Source organism: Sturnus vulgaris, chromosome 1 (assembly GCF_052056855.1).
Source record: "Sturnus vulgaris isolate bStuVul1 chromosome 1, bStuVul1.hap1, whole genome shotgun sequence".
Lineage (NCBI taxonomy): Eukaryota > Metazoa > Chordata > Aves > Passeriformes > Sturnidae > Sturnus > Sturnus vulgaris.
In genome coordinates this window covers 129,725,221-129,746,480 of record NC_142243.1, presented here as the reverse complement: position 1 = coordinate 129,746,480, position 21,260 = coordinate 129,725,221, and positions in this window count along the sequence as shown.

Here is a 21,260-nt window from a genome sequence, read left to right as displayed (position 1 = left end):
ACTTTGGAAATTAGTGTGGAAAAAAGAAACCAAGAAAGGACGAGAAAAAAATCAGACAGTAAGAAAGCAAAGCTTATTTAATGCATTTTTGAAAATGAGTTACGATCCTAGCAGTGAAATGCTGTTCCATGCAAACAGGCACATAGCCTATATTGTGATTATTTTTCTTGGAAAATATTTACCTCTCCTGGGCAATAAAATACATTGTGTTGTATTGTGCACTAGTGCACTAATAATTTTTTCCCTAACATAATATGAAGAGTTTTATAATTACAAAACATTTTTCATTGCACATTAAATGTGTCTCACAAACTTAAATGCAATTATTTTCAATCATATACTTTGCACTATTTTCTGTAAAATTTTATTTCTTCATACCATTATTTAGAGCAGTTGTTTTTCACTAATATAAACCAGAACTAAATTTGTTTGCATTCACACTTGAATTTATGCTAGAAATGCTTTTCTAGTAATTTATTCACTGCATTGGGAATTAGAATAAAAGCAGCAAGGACAAGACAGAAAAATAAATTTTATACTGCAAGTAAGACAAAAGAAAACCAATTGCAAAGTCTGATTACTGGAAATAAACCTGATATATTACTCTCTTCTTTAGTTCTGAAAGGAAACTGTTCTTTTAAATCATGAGTTCATGGACCTTATTAAATGCAATATAAACTACTGGGAAAGAGTTGATGGAAAAAATATTTGAATAATTAAAAATTTGAGACCCACTTACTCCTGTCTGTCTCCCTCTGAAGATTTTCATTGTTTCCTGTGCTTGTAGCACACTGAGTCAGCCAATGAAGGGGATCAGGATCCCTTGATCTGCCTGACTGCTTGCAGGAATCACATTGTATGAGCCATCCTCATCAATCCCAGTGGTTAAGTGCTAGAGACACTTTCTTTTAAGAAGATCTTTTTGAAGATGCAAAGAAGCAAATTCGATGAATATTTTTAAAATATATAAAATATTAAGGATAAATCATTGTCAATTCAAATAATTTTTACTGCAACTATGCAAGCTCTATGTCCATAGATCATCTTTTTTAAAATATTTTTAAAGATAAAAATGGGATTTATCTTTTTATAACCAGTATGAAAACTACAGACATCTAACTAAGCTGAATAATCATTAAGGTAGTCAGATAGCTTTTCCACATAATTGACTCAAGAAACAGATCAGCAGGTGTCATATATCAGAGTAAAAATGAAGTCATTCATTCACAGACTCACAGCCTTGTTGGCTGGGAGAGCCTCAGGCAATCATCGAGTCCCATCTGCTGTTCAGAGTGGGACCATCACCAACACTAGACCAAGTCAGCTGTGTCCATGCCTAGGCATAAATCTCAAAAGCTTCCAAGTATACAGATTTCACAGGATTTGTTTCAAAGATGCACTATATCCCTAGAGAAATTTTTTTGTAATGTCCAACCTCAGTCCCACCTGCTAATGTTTGGCCCCTTGTTGTGTCATTTGCCAGTGCTGAAGACCTGCAAGCTTTGTCACCTTTGCAATCACCCTTCAAGCACCTGCTGGCTGCTCTTGCAGTCTCTCCTCTTCACCCAGCTCCTGCAGACCCTTCTCATGGTGCTCTTGGCCCCGAGGCAGCTCTCCCCTGCCTCACCACTTTCTTGGCACTCTTAAGCTGGGGAGTCCCAAAGTAGACCCAAACTAGAGCACAACAACTTTCCTGGGTACACTGGCTACAGACTGTAGTCCAGAATGTAGTTTGCTTTATGTATGAGAAGAATAATCAAATAGAAAAAAAATATTCTTATTTTAAAATGTTGGGAAATGATGGGATACGAGCAGGCTTCAGAAAGTGACCTTGGGGCTAAAGCAAGTCTTGTTGATGAAACTATGGTCTCTGAGACCAGTAGCAGCAATGTAGTGAAGCAAATGCCACCCCAGAGGAATGATCAGAAAAGCAGCAGAGAACAGAGCACAGCACCATGCCCTTCTTCAAGTTAAAACTAGTTTGTACAGTTTCAGTCCTGTTTCAGAAGGACTCAGTAAAAGCAGAAAAGATAAAAGGGTTGCAAAGGTAAAGACTGACTCTTTACTAGTCATAGATACAATAAGTAATTCAGAATTCATCAGCCTGATGATCAATCAACTGAGTGAAGGCAAAAAGAGGTTTGTAAAATTGTGAATAGCATGGATGAAAGAGAATTTTTCAAGACAATTACTAGCAGATATCACACTAAAAATTTGCAACAAAAGCAAAAATGGAAGTATTTTTAAGAAAATGAGCAGTTAATGTGGAATTTCTTTCTTACTACTGGAGATTTTGAATGCTGGAATTTTACCACGAATCAAAACCAGAACCTGGAAAAATAAAGAAAAATCCATTGCAGATTACTAAAAGTCATATCTCTAGCTTTGTAAGTGCTACAGATTGCTAGAGGTTGAGAAAGTACCTTGAAAACATTCACCTCATGCTTGCTGTCCTATCTATCTTTTTATTAAGCATTTTCCACTGGCCAGTGTTGGGGGTAGGACACTGGGAACTAGAATATTGCTTGGTAATCCCATACAGCTGCTTGATATGTATGCTTTTCTGTTGTTCTGAAAATAATATTTCTAATTATTATTTTTTTCCTCCTGAATTTAAATTAAAAAGACAATGATGCATAGATTTCTAAATCCTCCACAGAAAGAACACTTCTGTTAATGTCCTGTTAATGCCAGTCCACCTCCTAAGCCCAGTAGTATGAATGGAAAGATGTGAGCTGACTTTTTTATGAAGTCCAATGGGAATATGGTAACTGAGAAACAGGCAATTTGGAAAGTGAATTCACTACCCTGTCAAACATTTGTCATCTCTTAATCCCCCTGACAAAAAGCTCTCTAGCCTTTTTGTTATTTTATGTGTATTGTTCCCAATTAGCAAGAGTTTCCCCTACCATGTATAGATGTCTAGCTTATGAGCTTTATAAAGTTAGAGGCAAGGCTTCAAAATAGCTGGTGACAGCTTTTTCTAGGGCTGAAAAAAAGTTTTTGAGGTTACTGTTTCTAATACTGAAAATGAAAGTGTTCTTCCTAAGGTTAGTACATACTTCAGTTTTTCACATTTGCTACAGTACTCTTCAAAACTGTAATAGCGATTTCTTTTGTGCTATGTGTACAACAGTGAGATATTTTCCCCCTTGCTTTTCAGTGAAACCTAAATAAAAGTAGCAGAGCCAATTTCAAAAAGCCACTTGAAAACATTTTGTAAACACTGTGCTTTAAATTAACTTCAGCATATGAAGCCATACACCCAGAGCACACTAAACAAAAGCTGAATTGGTATCTAGAGAGTCCCACTGCTTTTTCCTCTCTGCAGCCAGGATCAAAAGCCATTGAAGCTCTTGAGGAACTTTCTATTTGACGTCAAAGGGCTTTGTCTCCAAACTAATTGTGGGATGTGGTTAATCTCTGTAGCAACTCTGATACAGAGTTTTAACCAATTTTGTAGTTTCAGTTAGTGTGTGGTGGTGTTCAGGGCTCTTCTACTTCCACGGGCATAGTTGTCTTGCAGACGGTTTAACCTTTTTTCTCTTGTGACCATCTTAATTTCATACACTTGGCTTCCAGTGTAGGAACTACCATGAGCTTGTGTCTCCCCTGGCTGGCCAGACCATCCAAATGCAGCAGTTGGGATACCTGAGACAACCTGTGCTGAGCATCCTGGCTGACATGCTGGGCTGCTGGGTCATGGGGTGAAATCCAGGTTGTCACAACTCTGGTGCTGGCACGGAGCAGCACATCACAGCTGATAGTGCTGCTGCATGGGGATGTCTGTCCAGAGAGAGTGGTGTGGCCCTGCTTTTGCTCCTGTCTCTGCCCTGACAGGCTGTAGTTACAGCCATCTCTTAGGGTTCTTCATCTTCATGATTCATCTTCATCTTCATGGTTCAACCATCTTCGAGGGTTGTTTGTGCAGATGGGTCAGTTATCCTTGTATGGCTTTTGTTCCACCTTCCACAAGCAGTCCAGGTTATTCCCTCCCCACTGACCATGCCAGCACATGTGCCTGCTCAGTGCTGCTACCATGCAACACAGGCTTTGGAACAGGGATAGAACTTAAAGAAAATAAGAGGCATATCCATAACCACCTCAGTAATAGATACTGTGTTTTAAAAGTGTAATCCCAGGCTCTTTTAAATATCATTTAAAAAGAAAAAAAACAATGAGAAGCAAAGCTGAACCTGTCTTATAGAAGGTCTGTAGTGTAGTACTATATATTATTATATATTATATATTTATTATTATTATTATATATTATTATATATTATTATTATATTATTATATATTATTAGTATAGTATATATTACTGTCAGTGCTTAAATATTGTTCATGTCTGTACATTCAACATCACTTTTTAAAGCTTTCCTTTAATATTTTGGACTGGAAGGAAGAAAGAAAATAAATTCCACCTTTTTACACCTCTTTGGCAAATGCTATAAATCACTTTTTCTTTGGGGACAAATATGTAATCTCCTATATAATCTCTGACCTTAATAAGAAGACAGAACAACCAAAAGCAATTTCTCCCGTTATAAAACTGTGCATACATAAACATTTTAGGGAACCTGGTGACTCTTGATAGGAGTATCTGAAGAAAAGCAGAACTCTCAGAGAGACAATGAATTTCTATTACTAAGCACAAGAGAAAACTGCTTTGAGTGTTTTCAGAGATAAATTAGTAGGATGTGGAATTAGTATATTTGGAGTCCTGGTATTTCCCTACCAATTATTGATTTCCTAAGAAGAAAAAATATTTCTATACCATACAGATGGCAAATTTGTGGTAATCCGTACCTTAATTCTGTCTAGTATGCATCCTTCAAATAAGAAATTTAAGAGGAGAGAGTTTCTAAACCTGGCCATACATTAAAGGACCTGAGGAATGGTAGGTTCATACTCAGTGCAGAGCCCTGAGTTCAAAGTAAACACAAAAACTCTTGGCATGTCAGCTCCACCCTGCTCCTCTGACATATGCATTAGTAAACTGTGTGGGACAGTGCTGGTGAAAACAAAAAAGGAAATAATAACTATATAATTGGTAATGCCTTTTTTCCCCCATGCAAATGGTAACTTTGAGCCTTGGTATATTTGATAGTCTAATTATATATTGCTGCAGTCCACGTTCTAAATGCAGAGCTTCAGTAACTCAAGGTAGATAGTGGACTCATGCCTTGACATTTTTTATCATTTTACTTTTTAAATTCCTTTTCCTCCTTTGCTTTCTCTTTTGGTAAGTCTGAGGCTTCATTGGTATTTACTTAACACAAAGACTCCATGAGTAAAACAGATTTGCCATATGATCACAGAATGTTCTGAATTGGAAGGGACTCAGAACGATCAAGTCCAACCCTTAAGAGAATGGCCCATACAAGGATCAAACCCACCACCTTGGTGTTACTAGCACTATGCTCTAAATTACTGAGCTAATCATGCCCTGTAAAACTTCTTCAGAGACATCTTCAAATAAGGATTCATTAAATTTGATTAATCATTGATTTGTGTCAGTACAATTGAAGCAGGATTCATCTATATTTAAGCAAGAGGAAAAGCTGACCAACATGGGCCATTAAAGACCATGGACTGGGGTGCTCAGCAGGATTTCAACTTCAAAGTAGGCTTTCTCCCCAAAGCCAGCCCACAGTTTTGTAGTGACACAGACATAATGAAAGTCTGCTCCAGCAAGATGGTGTTGATGGCCTTGTCCTTCACCTCTACAGACTGCATCATTCAGGATGGGGAGCAGAGGGTGAGTCCAGGAGGGATTACATGAAAGAAGACAGGATGGGAAGGGGAGGTTTTAGGGGCAGTATGTTATAGTATGTTAGAGCATGGAGATGGGCTGGAGTCACAGAGCCCTGGGGAGGAGGGAGGTCTGTGTGTCTCCCCTCACTCATATGTGTTACCTTCTCTGCTGAGCAGCTGTGTTCTTCCAGCCCAGCATGCAGGTGATTCTCCCTGTTGGAGGTGAAGACAGGGCTGGAAGCTGTCCCTCCTTCCTCTCCCAAACCATGCACTGCTCCCAGGGTGAGGAATTCAAGGTTACTCAAGCAGCAGTGACCCTTCTGTCCTCAGGTTTTTTAATGTCCCTGGCAGCCACCTGCTCCATCTACTTCTTTTGTAACTATAAAGATTTTCTACTCTCAAATTGTCTATTTTATACCTGAGTGGTTCTAATATTTTTTACAAGAATAATTGCAATTACAATGCTTTTCTTGGTTTCATCTACAGTATCATTATGCAAAGCAAAAGATTGGATTCAGCAACAATAAGTGTTAAAAAAGACTGAGGGTTTGGGGTGGAATTCTGTGAAAATGTGAATATGATATAAGCAAGGGATTATTTGGTTTTATTTTTATGAGTTTGCTTAGATTCTTATTTCACTTTTGATGATACTGACTCCTGGACTCCAAATATTTCATGTTTGTAAGTCAAGGAAGTTTTTCTCCATAGGATGACACCTAGGAAAAAATGCATCTAGAAAAAATAGATACATTTGGTTTGTTAGAATTATAATAGGAGGAATAAATGATTTGGTAAATTTAGCCTCAAACTTCAGAATAAATGAAAGGCAATTATATTAGCTGTTTTACATGGCAAGAATTCAAAGATATTGTGTTTATAAAAATACATCAATATAATCCCAAAAATTTGCTTAATATTCCTTAAACCTACTCAAACAAGGCTCACATGTTAAAGCTAAACATGATAAAGCAGTGGCCATAATTAAAAAACCCAACATATGTGTACATTTCATTTTTCATAACAGATAAATTTAATTTTGCATTGTATATCTAACTTTTTCTAGGCAACTCTTTCATAATATCAGATGGTGATATCAGTTTAAAGGTGACAAATATTTTAAAGTAATTAGTGTAGAAAGAATATATTTATTATACATATTACACTCTGAAAAAATCGCGGATTGGTCAAAACCACAGTGAGAAGGGGAAAAAAAAAGGAGATGTTTTAATTTTTTCTTTTTACCGTGGTAGCCTCTCTTTCAACAGCTCTCAGAATGAAATTCATGTGAAACAGTGTAGGTGAACATCACTCAGATCCTCCAGATGAAGCTCCTGGCTGGTTTGTATCGTAGACAAGCCCCCATCTTTGGTCTTTCAAGTCTTATGCTGCATTTCAAAAATATCCTGTATCTTTTCCAAAGATATTTGCCAGGGTGTTGTAGATGCCAGTCTGTCATGCCTGGAAAGCCTTGGCTTGTTCTAATCTGAGTTGGCTCACCATAGAATAGTTATTGTGTCAGGCACAAAAACTGGTCCTTGGTTTGTGCAATGGTGGGGCTTGCCTTCAGTATTTACAGACATTGCTATAATATTTTTGGCATTTCATAAAGACTCACATCATCCAGATCAATGCTGAGCTGCCACAACAGCCAGAAATATCTGTAGTTAGAAACATGATCAGGTATCGAAAATTGAATGTACTCTTCTCAATATGTCAACTCCTTTAATACGAGCAATTTTGTTTGCATGCTTACCAAGACTGAAAATGTTATTTCGGCTAGTACCCACTTTCTTGATGTGTCACTTAATCTTAAATCTTCTACTTAAATCTTTCTGTCATTTGATATAAATCCAGAATACTTCAGTTCCCATTCTCTACTGTTGTTGTTGCCCTGCTCTGAGATTGATGCTACATTCCAATCAAACTGTGGATGTATTTCACCAGAAAGTAATGTGGCTGAAAATGAGTAAACACAGAGTTTGTAAAAGTGGTTGGGGATCATCCATTGTAAAAGTGCTGTGCTGCAAGTATATATTTACTGGCCTGGATAAACACTACTTGACCAGCTGATTTGACCAGCTGAAAGTTACAGCTAGGTTGACTAGAGCTTGTATTGAACAGAATAGATCTCTGGAGATTACCCAAACTGATATGAGACCAGATCCTTAAATTTTAATTTTTTCATCACCTTAAATTAAAAAAGGAAGGAGGATACTTAGATTTCCTATCTGGACATAAGTGTAGAAGCTCATGTTCTTCCTACTATTCCATTTATTCAGCAGTTGTTCAGATTAATGTGGCCTTTTCACTATTCTTTTGAAAAGAAAAGGATTGAAAGTTCATATTTTATTGCTTTAGCTTGAATTCTCATGTTTGAAGAGATTGATAACATAAGGCAAACAGTCAGTGCTACACTGCAATTTAGAATGGCCTTTTCCTTTGCCAAAATGCTGATTAAGAGAGTTCTGACCTATATTGTTTTTTACAACAGTGACCTTTCACATACACAAAAAAATGAAAGTGCTGATAATTAACCTCAATGAAATGTGACTTAAACAAGGTACCAGAATTTTATAAGTTCCTAAGTAAAATATTCTTTTCTTCTTAAAATATCTGTGGCTGATTCTGTGTGTGGCATTGTAATTCCAAAGGTTCAGGCTAAAGGCTAAATTTAAAGATGCAATTTTCAGAGACAAAGCAGGTAACTGTAAATATTTTACTGAGTAGCTCCAGATTCATGTTTAAAAAACAAGTACTTCAAAACACTTCCAACCAAGCAATTCTATGATTTTATGATTCTAAGTCCATGAATTTTACCTTTCTTGCATCATTAGTCTGTAAGTGTACTGACTATAGAGGTACTCAAATTAAGTCAATATAAATAATTACTTACAGGCCTGGGTGAGCCTGGCGTTTCACCCAAGAACCCAATTTGCAAATCATCCTTTATTATTTAAAAAAAAAGTCATCTGCATCTGAACCCTACAAAATTTGTCTTGGGGCATTAAAATTTGAAAATTAATTTTGTAGTATGGGTCAAATGCCAATGTTTATTCTGTCTGATGAATGCACCAGCTGTGAACAATCAAATCCAAATAATAAATACCTGTTTTCTCTATTGTGTTTCTGGGGGAAAAGCAGTTTATTGTATGAGCTTTTGCAGCTGGCCTTTTGTAAGTTTATTTCACATTAAATGGTTGTGGGGAATGAATTAATCGGTTTGTAGACTCGACTCTTGCAGAAAAATACCCATTGAAAAGTATATTATTATAAAAACATTGTCAATTTTTTGTCTGTTGGATAAAGTAGAAAAAAATTTCTAAAATTGACTTGGAGACGAACTGATGATTTTGGATGTGTCAAAGTGACAGAAGAGATTAGGACCATTAATATTGTGACCATTATCACAATTAGAACTGTGCTGAAGTCTGCAATTCAAAAAGGATCAACATTTGTAGCTAGGTATGAATTTATGTCCAACATCTGTGAAATAACAGTCTAATCCAGGAAAAAATCTTTTTTTTTTCTGTCTAGTTGAGATGTCAAATGTAAAGAGTTAACTAAGTTTATGAAAAAGCCAAGATATTTTTTTGTATATTGAAAATAGAAAATTGAAATACTCTCAAGAGGTTCTGGGTGAAGTTTATAAAAATTAGAGAAAGGATGGCTATCTTTTCAGGTGTTTTCCTTCCATGTTTAATTTTTCTTTTTTTATTTCATCTTTCCAGCAGCAGTCCTTTTCCACTTGAAAAACAGACTAAAAAGTTTTATTGCATTACATGGAGATCCCACAAACAATTTCAATGAAGCAAAATAAATGAGCTACCAGAGATCAATGAGAAGCAAATGTAACAAAATAGGTACATATCAGTGTTCTTTTTATCTTCTGGGTTTTTTTATTTTTTATTTCTGTTTAGTGTCAGCGCAAGTTGAAGAGCTTTTCCCTGGATCTCCATAGTGAACACTATTTACCGAAACTAAATTCAGATTGTGATGATTTTAGAATCTCTGCAGAGAGCATTAATTTTAAACTATTTTTTGTATGTTTATTACTTGCATCAGATGCTGTTTCTCAATAAGTCCTCAGAAAATTATTTCATAACACATTATGTTAATCCCAGTCATTGCCTATGAAGTTTGTATAGTAGTACCTACAGTTTCTTGTAGCTGAAGGATTGTTTCACTTGAAGTCAGCAGTTCTTTACTCTTTGTGGTTGTAGCCATCCAATTTTATTGAAGTTGAATAAGATTAAATTATGGTAAATTGTATGTCTATTATCTGTTGGCCTCTGTGCATAGCAATCTGCATGAGAATGTCAGTTTTGCATGTGACAGAAATGCCTCATCATACACCTCATATGGAGTAACACATTTCCCTTTGTAGAAGGACACCTGCTACCCTCTGCTAAATGGTTTCAAAACCCAGATGGGCCAAAGAGGTTTCAGCTCTGATGCGTGTCAGCACAATTCCTACTGCTCTGTACATCATCACTCTGTTATAAGTTATTTTTCCGAGATTTACTCATTTTAGTACTACTGCAATATCAAAAACTAGGTCCAACAATTCTGCTTCATTTGCCCTCTCATAGTTTTTTTATTTAAAAGAGGAGCTGATGGTACTACTTCTACCAATCTGAACAACTTTCTGAAGGAGATACATGTATTCAACAAGGAAAATACCTTTATTCGCCTTTCTTTACTTTCCTGGAAAAGGCTGGAGTTGGGCTGGGTATTTCTGAACATAAAAAAATCGTATGGGAACTGAACGTGGATTCACACCTTCCAAGGAAAGTAGCCCTCTGCTCCACTTATTACTGACAGTGAGCTCTGAGCTCACCAAGAAGAATCGACCTGAAACAGATTTGGAAAAGAGAATCTGATTTATATCCAACAACATTTCATGATCACGTTGTTAAGACTTGTTGTTTGATCAATATCTGCTGCTGCAGATGCAGATGCTGAAAGCAGAATGTTGTTATTTTTGCCTGTGAGTTCTGTTTGTCTGGTCTTTAATCCCCAGCACTTGATTTTATCTATTCCCAGACACTGTGATATGTGTTGCACAGCTTCATCTTTCAAATCAGTCTTACTATGCAGTAAAGTTTGAAAGTCAAGCAACTTCTCTAAACACTGACATTAACAACCAATAGAACTTTCTTTAAGCAGCTTCTTGACAAATACAAAGTATTAGCACGTTTCACAGATTCAAATGGTCACAAACTGTTAAGTCAGAAAAACACAGCTGTGTTTATCTAATCTTACTTAGATAGCATGAATCACAATATGGACAATTATCTGGAATAATTAATACAAAGTAAAAATCCATCCAAAGTATGAATTATCGTTGAAATTAAGGAAATTATTATGCTGCTGTTATAAAAACTGCTCCTCAGTAATCAGTTTGGCACTGTATTTACAGTCATGTAGCCAGAAATTCTTTCATGTCTCATCCCAATGTAATGAGCAAAGTTTGCTGACAGAAACAGCGTAGGACAATGAACAAGCCTGTTAGACACTTTCTGAACTAAGTTGCACTATGGAAAAAGACAAAATTAGCAGTCTGAACAGTGAAGCCAGGGGAAGTGAGGCATCCAGAGGTGGGCAAGGTTTTACAAGGGTTTGGTTTTTGGTTTTGTTATGCAAGGCCAAATGAAACACCTAAATGAAAAGGAAATTATAGATAAAGAAGAAGAAAAAAACATATATAAAAAAAAGATACAGGTGGAATAGAAGACTGTGGGAAGGTATAAACTTCTATCATAGGTAGGAGAAGGAAATGCTTGAAATTCTGTGAACAAAAATTTTGCTGCATTGAGAAATGTTGTGTTGACAGATAAAGAGATCTTTTAGGGTTCTTAAGAAGATACCAGTACATGGATGAAGTAATGTTATATCAACATCATTAATTTTTTGAGCCAAACTTGAAAGGTCGTGAAACTTCAAAGATTAGTTACACCAGATTTACTCTCTAAGAAACAGAAAAATAGTTGTCACAGAAATAAAGCTTAGGAATCAAATAAACTTTTATCAGGTTCTCTCATTTCCCTAAGTCAAAACCAATGTGTTCTTAAATAAATGCAATTTGACTTAACTATTTAATTCTAAATTAGACAAAGAACTGTGGTATCATGATCCACAGAATCCATTAACCTACAAAATGCAGAATTTATTTCCTTGCTATCCAGTTAAAATACTAATTAAACACTTACCCTTGTTAATCTTTAATGAAGAAAATGAATGTTACTTTTAAACTCTTATTCAAGTCTCATATCATAGCATAACAACAACAATTCCTCTCATTTATGAGGACTTTGATGTTGCATCCAGCTGTGCTGCTAATGTAACAGCCATGCAGTAATCCCTGGCTATTTGTGTTCTTGTTTATGGAATTTATATGGTAGTAGAGATGACTTGCCTAATTATTAAAATAATTTAACACATTTTGTCACCCATTTGAGATAAGCACCTAGCATTTTCCATCACTTTTCTTTTTAAGATTTTTTTTGCTATAAGCTCCTCTTGCTAATGGATCCTGAGAGGATTTTTATTTGTTCCTTAGTTTGTCTTGTTTTGTATTATTTTGCCTTTTAATTTTCTGAGCAGTGACTCAATCAGACAAACTAGTGCCACATGTGCCTATCATACACCTCTGTCTGCGGTGGTATTTGTTTCACCCACAATTTTATTTGGCACATGTCCCTGGTGTAGGATTAGATATGTGTTGGGAGGCCTTATTTGTAATGGTGGTAAGGGATAAGTGCCACCAGAGAGCCAGAGACAAAGACCTGCAGGATAAATCAAGGTTTCTCTTAAAGACAGACCAGGTATTTGGTTTAGATTAAAGACATGCCTTGAAGATAACCTGTTTGTGTTTGATGAGGAGATGGAGGCACATGGTGACAACCATTTTAGGATTGGCTCTTGAGACCAAAGCTTAGTCTCAGTTTTAAGACTTTAAACAGTAAGTTTCCACCTAATTTGTACCCCTACCACTGTCATACAAGCTTTAAGTCTTCTCTGGATCTCACTACTCACACCCTGCCATAAGCTCTGAGGCCAGGAGTTAAAGGACCTGGGAATGATTTGCATCAACAGAGTAGTATCACGGTAGTGGTTACGGGCAAAATTGACTAAATAATAATTCGATCTTCTTTAGTAGAAATAATTCTCAAATAGAAAAACTCATTTAAGCTATGCTGTACACTAAAAAGAAAATGCAGGCATGTGATCAGGGATATAGTTTTCTTCTACAACTAGATGTCACAGCTGTGTATTATAATTTTACACTGAAAAAGTGGTCTGCAAGATGTGTGGTATATTCTTAGTGATCAAGGTTTTATTACAATGCTATTCTGAGCATGTAAATGAGAAATGATCTGAAATAAAGAGTAATTTCTTTTATCAAGCTGATAAAATGGCAACTAAGTTTTCGGACATAGGAGCCATCTTTCAGGTATACATTTTGCCTTCTCCTTTTCCTGTGAAAGTACAAAATTGTGTCTTTCTTCTGAAACGTATTTTCATTGAGAGTTGAATTTACTTTGGTGGGATAAAATGAATGTTCTTTTCTAAAATTTTCTTCTGAGATAATAGTTTCTTTGTTTTTATTATTTCCAGATTTCTCAGTGGAGGAATAAAGAGGAAACATATCAGGAACAGCCTTAATAAGTAGGGACTGTGAGATTTTTTTAATTGTTACCTTTTAAATTGATTTTTTAAAAATTTTTGCACTTTATACTAGAGTTCTTCACTCATATCCAGTCTCCTGAAACCTTCATTAAGGAACCTGCATTTTATGATACCCTCTTGCTCTTTTAAATTGAAAATGCATTATTCTCATTTGTTGCTATAAACTACAAAACATGTCTGTCAAAAAATTTACCAGCTAAATAATTACTTCTTGCTTTGCATTATCTAAATAGCTGTGTAGAGTATTTGCTATTAATTCATGATACATTCACTGAAGTGCATGAAGTGGGCTGACAAATATGCAACGAAAATATGCCATGGCATTTTTTCTAGGAGTTTTTTTCTGATACCATAGACGAGCTGGAATCTAGCAAGAGATGTTGCATTTTAAGGTAGTTTCCTTCCTTTCATTTATATTTCCATTTCTGAAAAAGCTAGCACTATTCTCATTCCCATGTTATTAACAAACACTGAGGAAAATTTCTATTTATTATCTCTGACTAATCCTATTTTGCAGCTTTCAAAGATGCTCTACATCCTGTCAATTTGGTGCATGGGAGAATGGTGATTTTGTGTTATCAGGCTTCACTCCTATCTAGCCAGGCATTCATGGCTGAGAAGTATGCCCATCAATTGATAAAGAAAAGATAATGAAGAGTATTCAGCTTTTGCAATAAATGGCAAACTTCCCAAACACTGACAGGGTCTGTGTTTAGTACTGTTATATTTATCATGAGCTCAGTTAGCAAAAGCTTCATGCAGCCTTTGCTTCTAATCCTGCTCTGTGTGCAGTATTCCTGCAGGCCAAGTTCAGCCCTGTGGGCATGCATACTCTCAGCCTTAGCTGACCTCTTCACAATTTTAACTTCATTTACTCCTTGGTTAAAAAGAACTTCATACCCATTTTGGGGCATGTCTGTGTGTCTCCTCTTCTTCAGAAACTTGATTTTGTGTTTGCCATTTAAAGACTCATTATGCCAAGAACTGACTTTTTGTTTCAAGAGTACTCAAGAAAGCCAGAACGTTTAGCTTTATAAAGGAAACAGAACTTTCATAAGAAAAATAATGGGATTTTCAGACTGTCTGGAAGAAATTGCAATTTTTCCTCTCCCATATTTTATGTCTAGTGAGCTTCCTATTATTGATTTAGTTAAGATGTTTGTATCTGCAGCCAGAACTGACAGAAAAAGCTGATCCCAGCGGCAGTGGGGCAGGAAGCTGTGCCAGGCATGAATCCTATTGCTGTGCAGCTCATCAGTGTGCCCAGTAAGAGCTTTGTCACAAGTACTCCAAGCCCCTGAAGTCTCCCTGGCTCTTCTGATAATAATGAATAGCAAACCTCCCAGTATTACTGTAAAGAAGTTTGGATGGCTGATAGCAAGGGGACATACTGGCCCAATTCTGACTCAGAATCAAGGCCAGACCCTGTTTTTTGGCCCTGTTCTTGTGCTGTCCTGTGCCAGAGACAGAAGCCTCAGTCCCAAGTGCACAGAGAACATGTCCTTTAGCTGGTTCTGCAGGGTTTCACACACTGGGTAGGCATTGGGATGAATATACTGCACTCTTTTGGGGTACATGATAAAAGCAGGAGATAAGACTTGTAAAATTACCTAATTATAAGAACTCTTTTGACATTCAGATTTTGACAAAGCATTCATTGGGATTCAGCTCTAACTTTAGGTACATTTTCTACTTCATTGCCTTAGATGCAGGAGGATTCTTCATTTGGACAAATACCCTTTTATGAACGAGGAAAATATCCATAATATACAATTTATCCAAATAATATAATTTACTGTGGCAGAAGAAATTTTACTAACTCTCGGTTTCCTTTAGAAGCCTACAAACCACTGAATAACTTCTCAACTATATTAATTGTAAACAGCCAAAATTACTCTAAAGCAAAAGGATCATCTTGCATTCTCTTAATTTCCCACATATTTTTACAGAAATTTGCTGTTAAATTTTTGAAAGCGTTAATAATCTGATATTAACTAGACATATTGTAAATTATATGATAATGACTAGTATCCATTTATTATAAATCAGAATATAGATATTTAATATTTAATGAAAGTTTCACACTTTTAACAAATGGGTTTGTAAATGCCAGTAATTAATGAGGCAACACTGACTTCTCTTTGTCCAGGATTTTGCCCGACATATGCCTCATGTTTGTTTTACTCTTTCTCAAGTAAATATAGATTAAATATTTTTGTGAATAAACCAGACTAGAATCTAGGCTCCCTGGTTTTGTGTCTTAGTTTCTCTCGTGACATCCCATGCAACATGAACAGCTAAGCAGGACTTCCCCTGCTTGGTGCCTACGTGTAGGCCATTAATTAAATCTTACCAAAACCACCCATCTTCCACTCTATGGTGCACTTTTCAACCAAGGAGATGATTGCAGAGCGGGTGTATAAAAGGTGAGAAACACATTGCCCAGTTGTCTGCTAAGAGTTGTTCATGTCATGGGAATTAGTGTGGTTAGGAGAACTTTATGAAGAAAATGATTTATATTTCTAATTTTCATGCTGAGTTGTTTGTACAGTTCCTCAGACTGCATTGCACAGTGTGCATGAGGCTGACCACTGATGAGTCGGCACAGACCCTGAGGGGAGCAGAGCTCACCCAGTGTGTGACTGTGAATTTGAGCTAGTGTCACCAGAAATGTGCTACTCCCTGCAGGGAAGGTCTCTCTCCCTTTCATCCTTATTCAGAGCCAACAGCTTATAAGAGCTTCTACAGAACAAAACTTATCCACAGAAAAATAGATCTGTACACTGTGGCATCAACACAACTGAATAATTCACTGTCTGCTGGCCACTGGGCATGTCTTCAGCTTGGAAATCTCATAAAATCACAGAATCACAGAATGGTTTAGGTTAGAAAGGAACTTGAAAGATCATTTGGCTCCAAACCTGCTGCCATGGGCAGTGAGAGCTTTCATTAGACCAGGTTGCTCAAAGTCCCATCCAGCCTGCCCTTAAACCTTTTCAGGGATGGGACACCCACAACTTCTCTGGGCTACCAGTTCCAAGTGCCTCACTACCTGACAGTCTGCACTTGCACTTTCCTGCTATAGAGTAGGCATTTTGATGTCTTTCAAAAATTTTATCTGGGGATCACTTTTGTATTTGGTACAAAAGAGAACTTGCTTTGTCCTTGCTAGGTGGGGACTGTTCATGTGCACTTGTGTGATATGAGTTGTCCATTTCTTTATCACTTTATGGATCATTAAGATGTGGTGATAAAATTGAAAATAGTAAGAGTTGATCTTTTAAAATGGATTTCAGATTTCTTACTGACCCTATGTGCTAACTCATTTCTAAAGACTACCCATAGAGGTGATAACTTAGAGAAACAAAGCAATAACCTAAGAACTGTGACAATTTAACTGTATTCAATCTCAATGATGCAGCACACTCATTTTGAGGCAAAAATGAATCTGTCAATTTACAAGTTCTTCATATATGTTCAGAACTTGAAAACATTTTACAACCTGTTTTTAAAGTGTATTTCAAAATAATGCTTTCACAATCCTTAAAGAGAAAACAGCCTTGGCAAAAATGTTTGGAAACCCCAAGCACTGACATTTTGAAATGACACATTAAATTATTTCAGTGAAGACTGGGGACATTACAGTCTTGGGACAGTCTTATAATGAAACTACAGTGAAACTAATTTTCATCGTTGCCAACCACCAACCATTTAGTTGGCTGAACCAGTTGTAAAATTTCTTTAAATTTGACATGGGTTATTCATCAAAATATCAAACCAAAATACTTCCAAAATACAACAAGATTTTTTGTGGGTTTTTTTAAACATTTCTGTAAGGCATATTTGATGACATAGTGATGTGTAAAGCTAGTGCTTTTTGCCCAGTGTGCCTTGAAACACTCAAACCAGAAGTGTTCCTTGCAGCTAAGAGATAATATTGAGGAAATTTATAACTGGCAATTGTTTTAATAAAGAGCTCTATATAGAGTTCTAGTTTACTTTTTAGAAAGCAAATCATTATATTTGGCAACTTTGACAAACAGAAGGTTGAAATACAAGAGATATTAATAAATTCTATCATATTTACTACCTCATTGAACTTAATTTATTGCTATTTAAAATTTTACTGGCAGGATTCTGCACTGAGTAAGATGACATGAGAAGCGCTATGCGAAACGGGCACAGAAATAAACTTCCAAAGAGAGGGATTTTTTAGTGCACAATATATTCTCCATTTGAAAACATGCTACATGGTACAAACAAGAATGAACACTGGTTTTTGTTTGTTAAAACATTTCTCAAATTTGGAAACAGAAGTAATATAACCTTCATAGACATGCAGAACAAATAGAGGCTAACAAAACAGTATGTCATTTGTGGAAGGTATTTGGCAAATCCTCATGTTTGTGTAATATGTACAATCAAGGCCTGTTTATGAGTGATGTGTACAGAAAAGAAAGTTTGCCAGTGTATTAGTAGTTAGACCTGTTGTACTCTGTAGTTACTTGTTTTGCAATTTCTTGTTAACTGCAGTCAAGTGTGACACACAATTTACTGAAAATACTGCTGAACACTGGATCTTGGAAGAATATGTCACCCAGCCTAATAAAGCATAAAATAACTTTTTCTTCTATTGTTGTGTACAGAAAAACATTAGGTAGAAAGATTAGGAAAAAAAGGAAACACGTAAATCCAAACCCCAAGCAAAAAAATTTGTTCTCTTGTTGTATAGGGAAAAGAATTTTAAAGAAATGTAAGAACCCAAATCTTAACAAATTAATGAATATAATAAAGTTATAATAAACTACTGCAAAACTAAAAGGCGAGTTTCAGAGAAAGTTAGAAAAACTTTTGACAATCTGGAAAGTACAACAGAACAAATACATCTGCATAAGCACATACTTCCATTAAGCCTAAGTATACATATGGTTCTAAATTAATAAACACATTATTAATTTTTTTTTGTGGGAATCATGGCATGACTGTAATCCTTCAGAAGATCCAAATCTCCTTCAGCTTTTTCTAATGAGCACAGAAAATGTTCAGTACATTATAGATGCAGATCTTCAAAGTTTAGATTGCATCAAATTATTGAATAAAGGAGGAACCCCTGTGACATTTTCCCAGAGAAACTGCAGCATGTCTGTGAATGCTTGTTAATTCAACAGCTACATTCCCTAATTCAGTTATGTAACGCCCCATTAGTTTCCTTTTATCAATTTTATCAAAGACCATATAAGTAGTTTTATCTAGTACAGAACAGAATTTTTTAGCACACACAGTGTGACATGGTGTTGTCCAAAGTAGCAAACAACCTCACAGTGATAGTGAACTTGGCAAATAGAATTAGGCAGTATTCAGTTAAAATTTCAGACAATTTGACACGCTCTGGCCATTCCTCTCATCTTGTCTTTCCTAATGGTCCATATTTCATTTTGCAGTATTGACAACATTCCACAGAAATTAAAGTGTCAACTGCAAGTCCATGAATACAAGAAGAAATGTTTTCTACAGTTGTTCTGTTCCTATAAACATGTGCCTTTTGAACATACTTAGTGGAACAAAGCTTGTCTTAATAAATACTTTGTAACATTTGCAAGTATTGTGATAGCACACATTTGTCATCAAAAATTAAAATTGACATACCCATTTGAAGAAAGAATATTATCTCTATAAATAAGAATGTGTCCTGGTAAATATCTTGGGTGAGTCATCTCCAGCATGCACCTATTTGTTTCTACTGGCTATAGGAGAAGTCTGGACAGATTTGTTTTTTTGCTGTGGGTTATATACTTTGACAAAGTGCTGAAGTTCAGCTCCCTTTTCATACCAGGGTAGAGGAACAAATTAGCAGCTGTGTCAAACCTTAATGTCCAGTCAGCGCAGGTAATTGCTGCTCTGAATACTATAAAGTTTTGCTTATTCTCAAGGAAAGCAGAGATGAAGTCCCTGCCACTCAGAGTCTTCTGCAAAAAGCGTTTCTTGATTGCATTAGAATGTGGAAAAAAAAAGCTTTTTACCTCCACAATATTTCTGTTTGTTTACATGACTAATATTCATGAAACTTGAAATGCAGTGTGAAGGAAAGGGCAAGGCACATCAGCTACTGCCTGGATTGTTTGCATAACACAAAATGCTGCAGAGAGAGGGCTGTGAGCTGTCATTTTAGAGTTTGGCCAAAAGATTCTGTTTGCTTCTAATATAATTTCCTAAATGTTACTTTTAATAGTCTGATCAAATTTATGGAATTTTCTCTACGTTATGTGTGTTCCATATGTGATACAGTTCAGTATTCAGTCACTACAACATCCTTACATGAGTAAAAAGTTTAAATGAAGCTGTATAACTATCTGCTTAAAAGTTTCTCAAATAATTCAACATCTTCCTCAGAAATAAATATAGTGTGGTCTATAGCTGGCTAAATAATACAAGAAGTTATTAATGGGAAATTATTCTATGAGAAATGGTCAAATTTACAACAGGTTTTATTCACAATAGATTATTTGACCAGTTTCACTGTTGTGAATCAAATTTTCTAGGCAGCCGGGCTATCTCCTCTATGAAATACACAACTCAGTGCTATTAAACAAAATTAAGTATGTCTGAACTATTATTCATGGTTCACTGTAACCAGAGAAATACCTTATACTCTGTAGAGGTTTTTATGGTGACATAGAATACTTCAAATACCTTTGAAACTATCAGAGTACTGTCTTGGGGTTTGTCTGCAGTTAAATACCTTCTTTCTACATCATAATTTCTGTGTCATTTCAGTATTTATATTTTATAATGCCTGAATGTTGGCAGTCAATACACTGGGCTTCATGAATAAATAATTTATTTGCAGACTGCTCTCTGTAGTCTGCAGATTAAATACCTGTGAAATCCAAGGGGCTTATTGGACTTCAGTAATGTATAGTATATTTTATTATTATTTACTTATATCTTCTAACATCTTACAGTGGAAAAGTACTGTGGTGATGAGAAACAGAGACTGCAGCTGATAAAACACATAGGTTTTTTTCCAAGGGCAGGTAAGTGACCTGGAGAGTGTCAGGGCTTGTCTGAGCTGCAGAAAAGCTGCCCTGTGCCCCAGTGAGTTCATGGAGAAATCTGAGGAAGTGTGTGGTAATAGCTGTAAACAAAGGCAGAAACTGCATATTTTAAAGAAAATTATATTGATTTTATCTACCAATGTGGAATGATTCCTTGAACTGCAGCTTAAGATGCAAGACAAAAGATTACTCTCCAAATTTATCATAATTTCTCTAGAAAATGCCCTAAAAGGGAAAGAATTAAGCCAGGCTACAACACACGCTCTTCAGTTTACCCACATTTCTCACCCTGCAGAAAACTGTAAAACATACAGGAAATCCAAGACCCATCTCTCTTGCCAGCACGAGCAGGAAAGAGTTAGTGAAGTCAGATACTACAGGACAAAATACAACTTTCAAAAATGCAATCTGGTGAAGAGGAGAATGGTTCTTTGTGCTTGCTTATTCCCTTTCAAATCACAGCCATTGTCTGAAACCTTCATGTCTTTGCCATCCTTCGAGCTCTCTCCCTCCAGTTTGACATCAATCAGAGAAAAAGTTATTTTTCTCAGTTACAATTTTAAAGCCAATGAAAGTCATTACATAATCTTTCCCAACTTGAAGGAAAATATATAATATTATGGGTGAATAGGTTTTTAACCTGATATTTATATGATAAAAATACATTCAAAATAGTAATTGCAAAAACCACCTACATATCAACCAGAGAAAAGAGAGGAAAGTTAGTGTTACTCTAAGCTGGAAAGAGTTTATGTCAAA